Source organism: Thermobia domestica, chromosome 8 (assembly GCF_964235325.1).
Source record: "Thermobia domestica chromosome 8, izTheDome1.hap1.1, whole genome shotgun sequence".
NCBI lineage: Eukaryota > Metazoa > Arthropoda > Insecta > Zygentoma > Lepismatidae > Thermobia > Thermobia domestica.
This window is the reverse complement of record NC_137461.1, coordinates 199,858,880-199,872,527: the sequence shown is the minus strand read 5'-3', so window position 1 is coordinate 199,872,527 and position 13,648 is coordinate 199,858,880.

Genomic DNA, 13,648 nt, shown 5'->3' with positions numbered 1-13,648 from the left:
GAATAAAACAGTGCAAGATATGATATACACAACATAACTTTCCATTTACGGTAGGGGGCTCTGCTTGCATTCATGTCAGAAAGTGTGTACTGTTCTTCAATTTGAGCTTTATTTCATTAAAATATGTTCAGAAGTTTCGGAGATACAGCTTGAAATATATAGCAGTTAGGAAGAGTGCTCAACAATATAATGTATATAATAATGACATATGTTATATTGTTGAGATGTTGCCTAACAACATATTTATACCAACTAGTATAGTTTTGAAGAAAATTGAAGAAATTTGTGGTTAAAGACGTACGTTTTCTACTTAGGATGAGTGATACGTGGTCTCATCAATACTGCAAGGGTTCCATTCCTCCATATATAACTACAGGTACTAACTTCATTTTTAAACCTTTTTCTAATAATGTATAGGTTTTCTTTCTCCTTTATGATGTTTGCAACACTTAGTTAGTATATTTGGTTGTTGTATGAAAAAAATATACAGGGTGAAGCAAAATTCAAAACCGTAGTATAACAATTATTATTTTTTTTTCAAAAAATGAAGAAATTGCACCAATTAGCGAGTGCCCTGTATGCAAATCTGAACGGTACATGTTCTTTTTCCTCGGTTGTCATTCGTCAGCCATATTGTTATGAGGCAATGAGACATATCATGGAATGAAATGTGTTATGTTCTGTAAAAAGAATAAAACAGTGCAAGATATGATATACACAACATAACTTTCCGTTTACGGTAGGGGGCTCTGCTTGCATTCCTATCAGAAAGAGTGTAAACTCTTCAATTTGAGCTTTATTGCATTAAAATATGTTCAGAAGTTTCGGAGATATAGCATGAAATATATAGCAGTTAGGAAGAGTGCTCAACAATATAATATATATAAAAATGACATATGTTATATTGTTGAGATGTTGCCTAACAACATATTTATACCAACTAGTATAGTTTTGAAGAAAATTGAAGACATTTGTGGTTAAAGACGTACGTTTTCTACTTACGATGAGTGATACGTGGTCTCATCAATATTGCAAGGGTTCCATTGCTCCATATATAACAACAGGTACTAACTTCATTTTTTAAAAATTTTTCTTGTAATGTATAGGATTTCTTTCTCCTTTATGATGTTTGCAACACTTAGTTAGTATATTTGGTTGCTGTATGAAAAAAAAATATACAGGGTGAAGCAAAATTCAAAACCGTAGTATAACAATTATTATTTTTTTTTCAAAAAATGAAGAAATTGCACCAATTAGCAAGTGCCCTGTATGCAAATCTCAACGGTACATGTTCTTTTTCCTCGGTTGTCATTCGTCAGCCATATTGTTATGAGGCAATGAGACATATCATGGAATGAAATGTGTTATGTTCTGTAAAAAGAATAAAACAGTGCAAGATATGATATACACAACATAACTTTCCATTTACGGTAGGGGGCTCTGCTTGCATTCATGTCAAAAAGAGTGTACTGTTCTTCAATTTGAGCTTTATTTCATTAAAATATGTTCAGAAGTTTCGGAGATACAGCTTGAAATATATAGCAGTTAGGAAGAGTGCTCAACAATATAATATATATAAAAATGACATATGTTATATTGTTGAGATGTTGCCTAACAACATATTTATACCAACTAGTATAGTTTTGAAGAAAATTGAAGAAATTTGTGGTTAAAGACGTACGTTTTCTACTTAGGATGAGTGATACGTGGTCTCATCAATTCTGCAAGGGTTCCATTGCTCCATATATAACAACAGGTACTAACTTCATTTTTTAAACCTTTTTCTTGTAATGTATAGGATTTCTTTCTCCTTTATGATGTTTCCAACACTTAGTTAGTATATTTGGTTGCTGTATGAAAAAAATATACAGGGATAAGCAAAATTCAAAACCGTAGTATAACAATTATTATTTTTTTTTTCAAAAAATGAAGAAATTGCACCAATTAGCAAGTGCCCTGTATGCAAATCTGAACGGTACATGTTCTTTTTCCTCGGTTGTCATTCGTCAGCCATATTGTTATGAGGCAATGAGACATATCATGGAATGAAATGTGTTATGTTCTGTAAAAAGAATAAAACAGTGCAAGATATGATATACACAACATAACTTTCCATTTACGGTAGGGGGCTCTGCTTGCATTCATGTCAGAAAGAGTGTACTGTTCTTGAATTTGAGCTTTATTTCATTAAAATATGTTCAGAAGTTTCGGAGATACAGCTTGAAATATATAGCAGTTAGGAAGAGTGCTCAACAATATAATATATATAAAAATGACATATGTTATATTGTTGAGATGTTGCCTAACAACATATTTATACCAACTAGTATAGTTTTGAAGAAAATTGAAGAAATTTGTGGTTAAAGACGTACGTTTTCTACTTAGTATGAGTGATACGTGGTCTCATCAATACTGCAAGGGTTCCATTGCTCCATAAATAACTACAGGTACTAACTTCATTTTTTAAACCTTTTTCTTGTAATGTATAGGTTTTCTTTCTCCTTTATGATGTTTGCAACACTTAGTTAGTATATTTGGTTGTTGTATGAAAAAAATATACAGGGTGAAGCAAAATTCAAAACCGTAGTATAACAATTATTTTTTTTTCAAAAAATGAAGAAATTGCACCAATTAGCGAGTGCCCTGTATGCAAATCTGAACGGTACATGTTCTTTTTCCTCGGTTGTCATTCGTCAGCCATATTGTTATGAGGCAATGAGACATATCATGGAATGAAATGTGTTATGTTCTGTAAAAAGAATAAAACAGTGCAAGATATGATATACACAACATAACTTTCCGTTTACGGTAGGGGGATCTGCTTGCATTCATGTCAGAAAGAGTGTACTGTTCTTCAATTTGAGCTTTATTTCATTAAAATATGTTCAGAAGTTTCGGAGATACAGCTTGAAATATATAGCAGTTAGGAAGAGTGCTCAACAATATAATATATATAATAATGACATATGTTATATTGTTGAGATGTTGCCTAACAACATATTTATACCAACTAGTATAGTTTTGAAGAAAATTGAAGAAATTTGTGGTTAAAGACGTACGTTTTCTACTTAGGATGAGTGATACGTGGTCTCATCAATACTGCAAGGGTTCCATTCCTCCATATATAACTACAGGTACTAACTTCATTTTTTAAACCTTTTTCTAATAATGTATAGGTTTTCTTTCTCCTTTATGATGTTTGCAACACTTAGTTAGTATATTTGGTTGTTGTATAAAAAAAATATAAGAGGGTGAAGCAAAATTCAAAACTGTAGTATAACAATTATTATTTTTTTTTCAAAAAATGAAGAAATTGCACCAATTAGCGAGTGCCCTGTATGCAAATCTGAACGGTACATGTTCTTTTTCCTCGGTTGTCATTCGTCAGCCATATTGTTATGAGGCAATGAGACATATCATGGAATGAAATGTGTTATGTTCTGTAAAAAGAATAAAACAGTGCAAGATATGATATACACAACATAATTTTCCATTTACGGTAGGGAGCTCTGCTTGCATTCATGTCAGAAAGAGTGTGCTGTTCTTCAATTTGAGCTTTATTTCATTAAAATATGTTCAGAAGTTTCGGAGATACAGCTTGAAATATATAGCAGTTAGGAAGAGTGCTCAACAATATAATATATATAATAATGACATATGTTATATTGTTGAGATGTTGCCTAACAACATATTTATACCAACTAGTATAGTTTTGAAGAAAATTGAAGAAATTTGTGGTTAAAGACGTACGTTTTCTACTTAGGATGAGTGATACGTGGTCTCATCAATACTGCAAGGGTTCCATTGCTCCATAAATAACTACAGGTACTAACTTCATTTTTTAAACCTTTTTCTTGTAATGTATAGGTTTTCTTTCTCCTTTATGATGTTTGCAACACTTAGTTAGTATATTTGGTTGTTGTATGAAAAAAATATACAGGGTGAAGCAAAATTCAAAACCGTAGTATAACAATTATTTTTTTTTTCAAAAAATGAAGAAATTGCACCAATTAGCGAGTGCCCTGTATGCAAATCTGAACGGTACATGTTCTTTTTCCTCGGTTGTCATTCGTCAGCCATATTGTTATGAGGCAATGAGACATATCATGGAATGAAATGTGTTATGTTCTGTAAAAAGAATAAAACAGTGCAAGATATGATATACACAACATAACTTTCCATTTACGGTAGGGGGCTCTGCTTGCATTCATGTCAGAAAGTGTGTACTGTTCTTCAATTTGAGCTTTATTTCATTAAAATATGTTCAGAAGTTTCGGAGATACAGCTTGAAATATATAGCAGTTAGGAAGAGTGCTCAACAATATAATGTATATAATAATGACATATGTTATATTGTTGAGATGTTGCCTAACAACATATTTATACCAACTAGTATAGTTTTGAAGAAAATTGAAGAAATTTGTGGTTAAAGACGTACGTTTTCTACTTAGGATGAGTGATACGTGGTCTCATCAATACTGCAAGGGTTCCATTCCTCCATATATAACTACAGGTACTAACTTCATTTTTAAACCTTTTTCTAATAATGTATAGGTTTTCTTTCTCCTTTATGATGTTTGCAACACTTAGTTAGTATATTTGGTTGTTGTATGAAAAAAATATACAGGGTGAAGCAAAATTCAAAACCGTAGTATAACAATTATTATTTTTTTTTCAAAAAATGAAGAAATTGCACCAATTAGCGAGTGCCCTGTATGCAAATCTGAACGGTACATGTTCTTTTTCCTCGGTTGTCATTCGTCAGCCATATTGTTATGAGGCAATGAGACATATCATGGAATGAAATGTGTTATGTTCTGTAAAAAGAATAAAACAGTGCAAGATATGATATACACAACATAACTTTCCGTTTACGGTAGGGGGCTCTGCTTGCATTCCTATCAGAAAGAGTGTAAACTCTTCAATTTGAGCTTTATTGCATTAAAATATGTTCAGAAGTTTCGGAGATATAGCATGAAATATATAGCAGTTAGGAAGAGTGCTCAACAATATAATATATATAAAAATGACATATGTTATATTGTTGAGATGTTGCCTAACAACATATTTATACCAACTAGTATAGTTTTGAAGAAAATTGAAGACATTTGTGGTTAAAGACGTACGTTTTCTACTTACGATGAGTGATACGTGGTCTCATCAATATTGCAAGGGTTCCATTGCTCCATATATAACAACAGGTACTAACTTCATTTTTTAAAAATTTTTCTTGTAATGTATAGGATTTCTTTCTCCTTTATGATGTTTGCAACACTTAGTTAGTATATTTGGTTGCTGTATGAAAAAAAAATATACAGGGTGAAGCAAAATTCAAAACCGTAGTATAACAATTATTATTTTTTTTTCAAAAAATGAAGAAATTGCACCAATTAGCAAGTGCCCTGTATGCAAATCTCAACGGTACATGTTCTTTTTCCTCGGTTGTCATTCGTCAGCCATATTGTTATGAGGCAATGAGACATATCATGGAATGAAATGTGTTATGTTCTGTAAAAAGAATAAAACAGTGCAAGATATGATATACACAACATAACTTTCCATTTACGGTAGGGGGCTCTGCTTGCATTCATGTCAAAAAGAGTGTACTGTTCTTCAATTTGAGCTTTATTTCATTAAAATATGTTCAGAAGTTTCGGAGATACAGCTTGAAATATATAGCAGTTAGGAAGAGTGCTCAACAATATAATATATATAAAAATGACATATGTTATATTGTTGAGATGTTGCCTAACAACATATTTATACCAACTAGTATAGTTTTGAAGAAAATTGAAGAAATTTGTGGTTAAAGACGTACGTTTTCTACTTAGGATGAGTGATACGTGGTCTCATCAATTCTGCAAGGGTTCCATTGCTCCATATATAACAACAGGTACTAACTTCATTTTTTAAACCTTTTTCTTGTAATGTATAGGATTTCTTTCTCCTTTATGATGTTTCCAACACTTAGTTAGTATATTTGGTTGCTGTATGAAAAAAATATACAGGGATAAGCAAAATTCAAAACCGTAGTATAACAATTATTATTTTTTTTTTCAAAAAATGAAGAAATTGCACCAATTAGCAAGTGCCCTGTATGCAAATCTGAACGGTACATGTTCTTTTTCCTCGGTTGTCATTCGTCAGCCATATTGTTATGAGGCAATGAGACATATCATGGAATGAAATGTGTTATGTTCTGTAAAAAGAATAAAACAGTGCAAGATATGATATACACAACATAACTTTCCATTTACTTTAGGGGGCTCTGCTTGCATTCATGTCAGAAAGAGTGTACTGTTCTTCAATTTGAGCTTTATTTCATTAAAATATGTTCAGAAGTTTCGGAGATACAGCTTGAAATATATAGCAGTTAGGAAGAGTGCTCAACAATATAATATATATAAAAATGACATATGTTATATTGTTGAGATGTTGCCTAACAACATATTTATACCAACTAGTATAGTTTTGAAGAAAATTGAAGAAATTTGTGGTTAAAGACGTACGTTTTCTACTTAGTATGAGTGATACGTGGTCTCATCAATACTGCAAGGGTTCCATTGCTCCATAAATAACTACAGGTACTAACTTCATTTTTTAAACCTTTTTCTTGTAATGTATAGGTTTTCTTTCTCCTTTATGATGTTTGCAACACTTAGTTAGTATATTTGGTTGTTGTATGAAAAAAATATACAGGGTGAAGCAAAATTCAAAACCGTAGTATAACAATTATTTTTTTTTCAAAAAATGAAGAAATTGCACCAATTAGCGAGTGCCCTGTATGCAAATCTGAACGGTACATGTTCTTTTTCCTCGGTTGTCATTCGTCAGCCATATTGTTATGAGGCAATGAGACATATCATGGAATGAAATGTGTTATGTTCTGTAAAAAGAATAAAACAGTGCAAGATATGATATACACAACATAACTTTCCGTTTACGGTAGGGGGATCTGCTTGCATTCATGTCAGAAAGAGTGTACTGTTCTTCAATTTGAGCTTTATTTCATTAAAATATGTTCAGAAGTTTCGGAGATACAGCTTGAAATATATAGCAGTTAGGAAGAGTGCTCAACAATATAATATATATAATAATGACATATGTTATATTGTTGAGATGTTGCCTAACAACATATTTATACCAACTAGTATAGTTTTGAAGAAAATTGAAGAAATTTGTGGTTAAAGACGTACGTTTTCTACTTAGGATGAGTGATACGTGGTCTCATCAATACTGCAAGGGTTCCATTCCTCCATATATAACTACAGGTACTAACTTCATTTTTTAAACCTTTTTCTAATAATGTATAGGTTTTCTTTCTCCTTTATGATGTTTGCAACACTTAGTTAGTATATTTGGTTGTTGTATAAAAAAAATATAAGAGGGTGAAGCAAAATTCAAAACTGTAGTATAACAATTATTATTTTTTTTCAAAAAATGAAGAAATTGCACCAATTAGCGAGTGCCCTGTATGCAAATCTGAACGGTACATGTTCTTTTTCCTCGGTTGTCATTCGTCAGCCATATTGTTATGAGGCAATGAGACATATCATGGAATGAAATGTGTTATGTTCTGTAAAAAGAATAAAACAGTGCAAGATATGATATACACAACATAATTTTCCATTTACGGTAGGGAGCTCTGCTTGCATTCATGTCAGAAAGAGTGTGCTGTTCTTCAATTTGAGCTTTATTTCATTAAAATATGTTCAGAAGTTTCGGAGATACAGCTTGAAATATATAGCAGTTAGGAAGAGTGCTCAACAATATAATATATATAATAATGACATATGTTATATTGTTGAGATGTTGCCTAACAACATATTTATACCAACTAGTATAGTTTTGAAGAAAATTGAAGAAATTTGTGGTTAAAGACGTACGTTTTCTACTTAGGATGAGTGATACGTGGTCTCATCAATACTGCAAGGGTTCCATTGCTCCATAAATAACTACAGGTACTAACTTCATTTTTTAAACCTTTTTCTTGTAATGTATAGGTTTTCTTTCTCCTTTATGATGTTTGCAACACTTAGTTAGTATATTTGGTTGTTGTATGAAAAAAATATACAGGGTGAAGCAAAATTCAAAACCGTAGTATAACAATTATTTTTTTTTTCAAAAAATGAAGAAATTGCACCAATTAGCGAGTGCCCTGTATGCAAATCTGAACGGTACATGTTCTTTTTCCTCGGTTGTCATTCGTCAGCCATATTGTTATGAGGCAATGAGACATATCATGGAATGAAATGTGTTATGTTCTGTAAAAAGAATAAAACAGTGCAAGATATGATATACACAACATAACTTTCCATTTACGGTAGGGGGCTCTGCTTGCATTCATGTCAGAAAGTGTGTACTGTTCTTCAATTTGAGCTTTATTTCATTAAAATATGTTCAGAAGTTTCGGAGATACAGCTTGAAATATATAGCAGTTAGGAAGAGTGCTCAACAATATAATGTATATAATAATGACATATGTTATATTGTTGAGATGTTGCCTAACAACATATTTATACCAACTAGTATAGTTTTGAAGAAAATTGAAGAAATTTGTGGTTAAAGACGTACGTTTTCTACTTAGGATGAGTGATACGTGGTCTCATCAATACTGCAAGGGTTCCATTCCTCCATATATAACTACAGGTACTAACTTCATTTTTAAACCTTTTTCTAATAATGTATAGGTTTTCTTTCTCCTTTATGATGTTTGCAACACTTAGTTAGTATATTTGGTTGTTGTATGAAAAAAATATACAGGGTGAAGCAAAATTCAAAACCGTAGTATAACAATTATTATTTTTTTTCAAAAAATGAAGAAATTGCACCAATTAGCGAGTGCCCTGTATGCAAATCTGAACGGTACATGTTCTTTTTCCTCGGTTGTCATTCGTCAGCCATATTGTTATGAGGCAATGAGACATATCATGGAATGAAATGTGTTATGTTCTGTAAAAAGAATAAAACAGTGCAAGATATGATATACACAACATAACTTTCCGTTTACGGTAGGGGGCTCTGCTTGCATTCCTATCAGAAAGAGTGTAAACTCTTCAATTTGAGCTTTATTGCATTAAAATATGTTCAGAAGTTTCGGAGATATAGCATGAAATATATAGCAGTTAGGAAGAGTGCTCAACAATATAATATATATAAAAATGACATATGTTATATTGTTGAGATGTTGCCTAACAACATATTTATACCAACTAGTATAGTTTTGAAGAAAATTGAAGACATTTGTGGTTAAAGACGTACGTTTTCTACTTACGATGAGTGATACGTGGTCTCATCAATATTGCAAGGGTTCCATTGCTCCATATATAACAACAGGTACTAACTTCATTTTTAAAAATTTTTCTTGTAATGTATAGGATTTCTTTCTCCTTTATGATGTTTGCAACACTTAGTTAGTATATTTGGTTGCTGTATGAAAAAAAAATATACAGGGTGAAGCAAAATTCAAAACCGTAGTATAACAATTATTATTTTTTTTTCAAAAAATGAAGAAATTGCACCAATTAGCAAGTGCCCTGTATGCAAATCTCAACGGTACATGTTCTTTTTCCTCGGTTGTCATTCGTCAGCCATATTGTTATGAGGCAATGAGACATATCATGGAATGAAATGTGTTATGTTCTGTAAAAAGAATAAAACAGTGCAAGATATGATATACACAACATAACTTTCCATTTACGGTAGGGGGCTCTGCTTGCATTCATGTCAAAAAGAGTGTACTGTTCTTCAATTTGAGCTTTATTTCATTAAAATATGTTCAGAAGTTTCGGAGATACAGCTTGAAATATATAGCAGTTAGGAAGAGTGCTCAACAATATAATATATATAAAAATGACATATGTTATATTGTTGAGATGTTGCCTAACAACATATTTATACCAACTAGTATAGTTTTGAAGAAAATTGAAGAAATTTGTGGTTAAAGACGTACGTTTTCTACTTAGGATGAGTGATACGTGGTCTCATAAATACTGCAAGGGTTCCATTCCTCCATATATAACTACAGGTACTAACTTCATTTTTTAAACCTTTTTCTAATAATGTATAGGTTTTCTTTCTCCTTTATGATGTTTGCAACACTTAGTTAGTATATTTGGTTGTTGTATAAAAAAATATAAGAGGGTGAAGCAAAATTCAAAACTGTAGTATAACAATTATTATTTTTTTTTCAAAAAATGAAGAAATTGCACCAATTAGCGAGTGCCCTGTATGCAAATCTGAACGGTACATGTTCTTTTTCCTCGGTTGTCATTCGTCAGCCATATTGTTATGAGGCAATGAGACATATCATGGAATGAAATGTGTTATGTTCTGTAAAAAGAATAAAACAGTGCAAGATATGATATACACAACATAATTTTCCATTTACGGTAGGGAGCTCTGCTTGCATTCATGTCAGAAAGAGTGTGCTGTTCTTCAATTTGAGCTTTATTTCATTAAAATATGTTCAGAAGTTTCGGAGATACAGCTTGAAATATATAGCAGTTAGGAAGAGTGCTCAACAATATAATATATATAATAATGACATATGTTATATTGTTGAGATGTTGCCTAACAACATATTTATACCAACTAGTATAGTTTTGAAGAAAATTGAAGAAATTTGTGGTTAAAGACGTACGTTTTCTACTTAGGATGAGTGATACGTGGTCTCATCAATACTGCAAGGGTTCCATTCCTCCATATATAACTACAGGTACTAACTTCATTTTTAAACCTTTTTCTAATAATGTATAGGTTTTCTTTCTCCTTTATGATGTTTGCAACACTTAGTTAGTATATTTGGTTGTTGTATAAAAAAATATACAGGGTGAAGCAAAATTCAAAACCGTAGTATAACAATTATTATTTTTTTTCAAAAAATGAAGAAATTGCACCAATTAGCGAGTGCCCTGTATGCAAATCTGAACGGTACATGTTCTTTTTCCTCGGTTGTCATTCGTCAGCCATATTGTTATGAGGCAATGAGACATATCATGGAATGAAATGTGTTATGTTCTGTAAGAAGAATAAAACAGTGCAAGATATGATATACACAACATAACTTTCCGTTTACGGTAGGGGGCTCTGCTTGCATTCCTATCAGAAAGAGTGTAAACTCTTCAATTTGAGCTTTATTGCATTAAAATATGTTCAGAAGTTTCGGAGATATAGCCTGAAATATATAGCAGTTAGGAAGAGTGCTCAACAATATAATATATATAAAAATGACATATGTTATATTGTTGAGATGTTGCCTAACAACATATTTATACCAACTAGTATAGTTTTGAAGAAAATTGAAGACATTTGTGGTTAAAGACGTACGTTTTCTACTTAGGATGAGTGATACGTGGTCTCATCAATATTGCAAGGGTTCCATTGCTCCATATATAACAACAGGTACTAACTTCATTTTTTAAACCTTTTTCTTGTAATGTATAGGATTTCTTTCTCCTTTATGATGTTTGCAACACTTAGTTAGTATATTTGGTTGCTGTATGAAAAAAAATATACAGGGTGAAGCAAAATTCAAAACCGTAGTATAACAATTATTATTTTTTTTTCAAAAAATGAAGAAATTGCACCAATTAGCAAGTGCCCTGTATGCAAATCTCAACGGTACATGTTCTTTTTCCTCGGTTGTCATTCGTCAGCCATATTGTTATGAGGCAATGAGACATATCATGGAATGAAATGTGTTATGTTCTGTAAAAAGAATAAAACAGTGCAAGATATGATATACACAACATAACTTTCCATTTACGGTAGGGGGCTCTGCTTGCATTCGTGTCAGAAAGAGTGTACTGTTCTTCAATTTGAGCTTTATTTCATTAAAATATGTTCAGAAGTTTCGGAGATACAGCTTGAAATATATAGCAGTTAGGAAGAGTGCTCAACAATATAATATATATAAAAATGACATATGTTATATTGTTGAGATGTTGCCTAAAAACATATTTATACCAACTAGTATAGTTTTGAAGAAAATTGAAGAAATTTGTGGTTAAAGACGTACGTTTTCTACTTAGGATGAGTGATACGTGGTCTCATCAATACTGCAAGGGTTCCATTCCTCCATATGTAACTACAGGTACTAACTTCATTTTTTAAACCTTTTTCTTGTAATGTATAGGTTTTCTTTCTCCTTTATGATGTTTGCAACACTTAGTTAGTATATTTGGTTGTTGTATGAAAAAAATATACAGGGTGAAGCAAAATTCAAAACCGTAGTATAACAATTATTTTTTTTTCAAAAAATGAAGAAATTGCACCAATTAGCGAGTGCCCTGTATGCAAATCTGAACGGTACATGTTCTTTTTCCTCGGTTGTCATTCGTCAGCCATATTGTTATGAGGCAATGAGACATATCATGGAATGAAATGTGTTATGTTCTGTAAAAAGAATAAAACAGTGCAAGATATGATATACACAACATAACTTTCCGTTTACGGTAGGGGGCTCTGCTTGCATTCCTATCAGAAAGAGTGTAAACTCTTCAATTTGAGCTTTATTGCATTAAAATATGTTCAGAAGTTTCGGAGATATAGCATGAAATATATAGCAGTTAGGAAGAGTGCTCAACAATATAATATATATAAAAATGACATATGTTATATTGTTGAGATGTTGCCTAACAACATATTTATACCAACTAGTATAGTTTTGAAGAAAATTGAAGACATTTGTGGTTAAAGACGTACGTTTTCTACTTACGATGAGTGATACGTGGTCTCATCAATATTGCAAGGGTTCCATTGCTCCATATATAACAACAGGTACTAACTTCATTTTTTAAAAATTTTTCTTGTAATGTATAGGATTTCTTTCTCCTTTATGATGTTTGCAACACTTAGTTAGTATATTTGGTTGCTGTATGAAAAAAAAATATACAGGGTGAAGCAAAATTCAAAACCGTAGTATAACAATTATTATTTTTTTTTCAAAAAATGAAGAAATTGCACCAATTAGCAAGTGCCCTGTATGCAAATCTCAACGGTACATGTTCTTTTTCCTCGGTTGTCATTCGTCAGCCATATTGTTATGAGGCAATGAGACATATCATGGAATGAAATGTGTTATGTTCTGTAAAAAGAATAAAACAGTGCAAGATATGATATACACAACATAACTTTCCATTTACGGTAGGGGGCTCTGCTTGCATTCATGTCAAAAAGAGTGTACTGTTCTTCAATTTGAGCTTTATTTCATTAAAATATGTTCAGAAGTTTCGGAGATACAGCTTGAAATATATAGCAGTTAGGAAGAGTGCTCAACAATATAATATATATAAAAATGACATATGTTATATTGTTGAGATGTTGCCTAACAACATATTATACCAACTAGTATAGTTTTGAAGAAAATTGAAGAAATTTGTGGTTAAAGACGTACGTTTTCTACTTAGGATGAGTGATACGTGGTCTCATCAATACTGCAAGGGTTCCATTCCTCCATATATAACTACAGGTACTAACTTCATTTTTTAAACCTTTTTCTAATAATGTATAGGTTTTCTTTCTCCTTTATGATGTTTGCAACACTTAGTTAGTATATTTGGTTGTTGTATAAAAAAATATAAGAGGGTGAAGCAAAATTCAAAACTGTAGTATAACAATTATTATTTTTTTTTCAAAAAATGAAGAA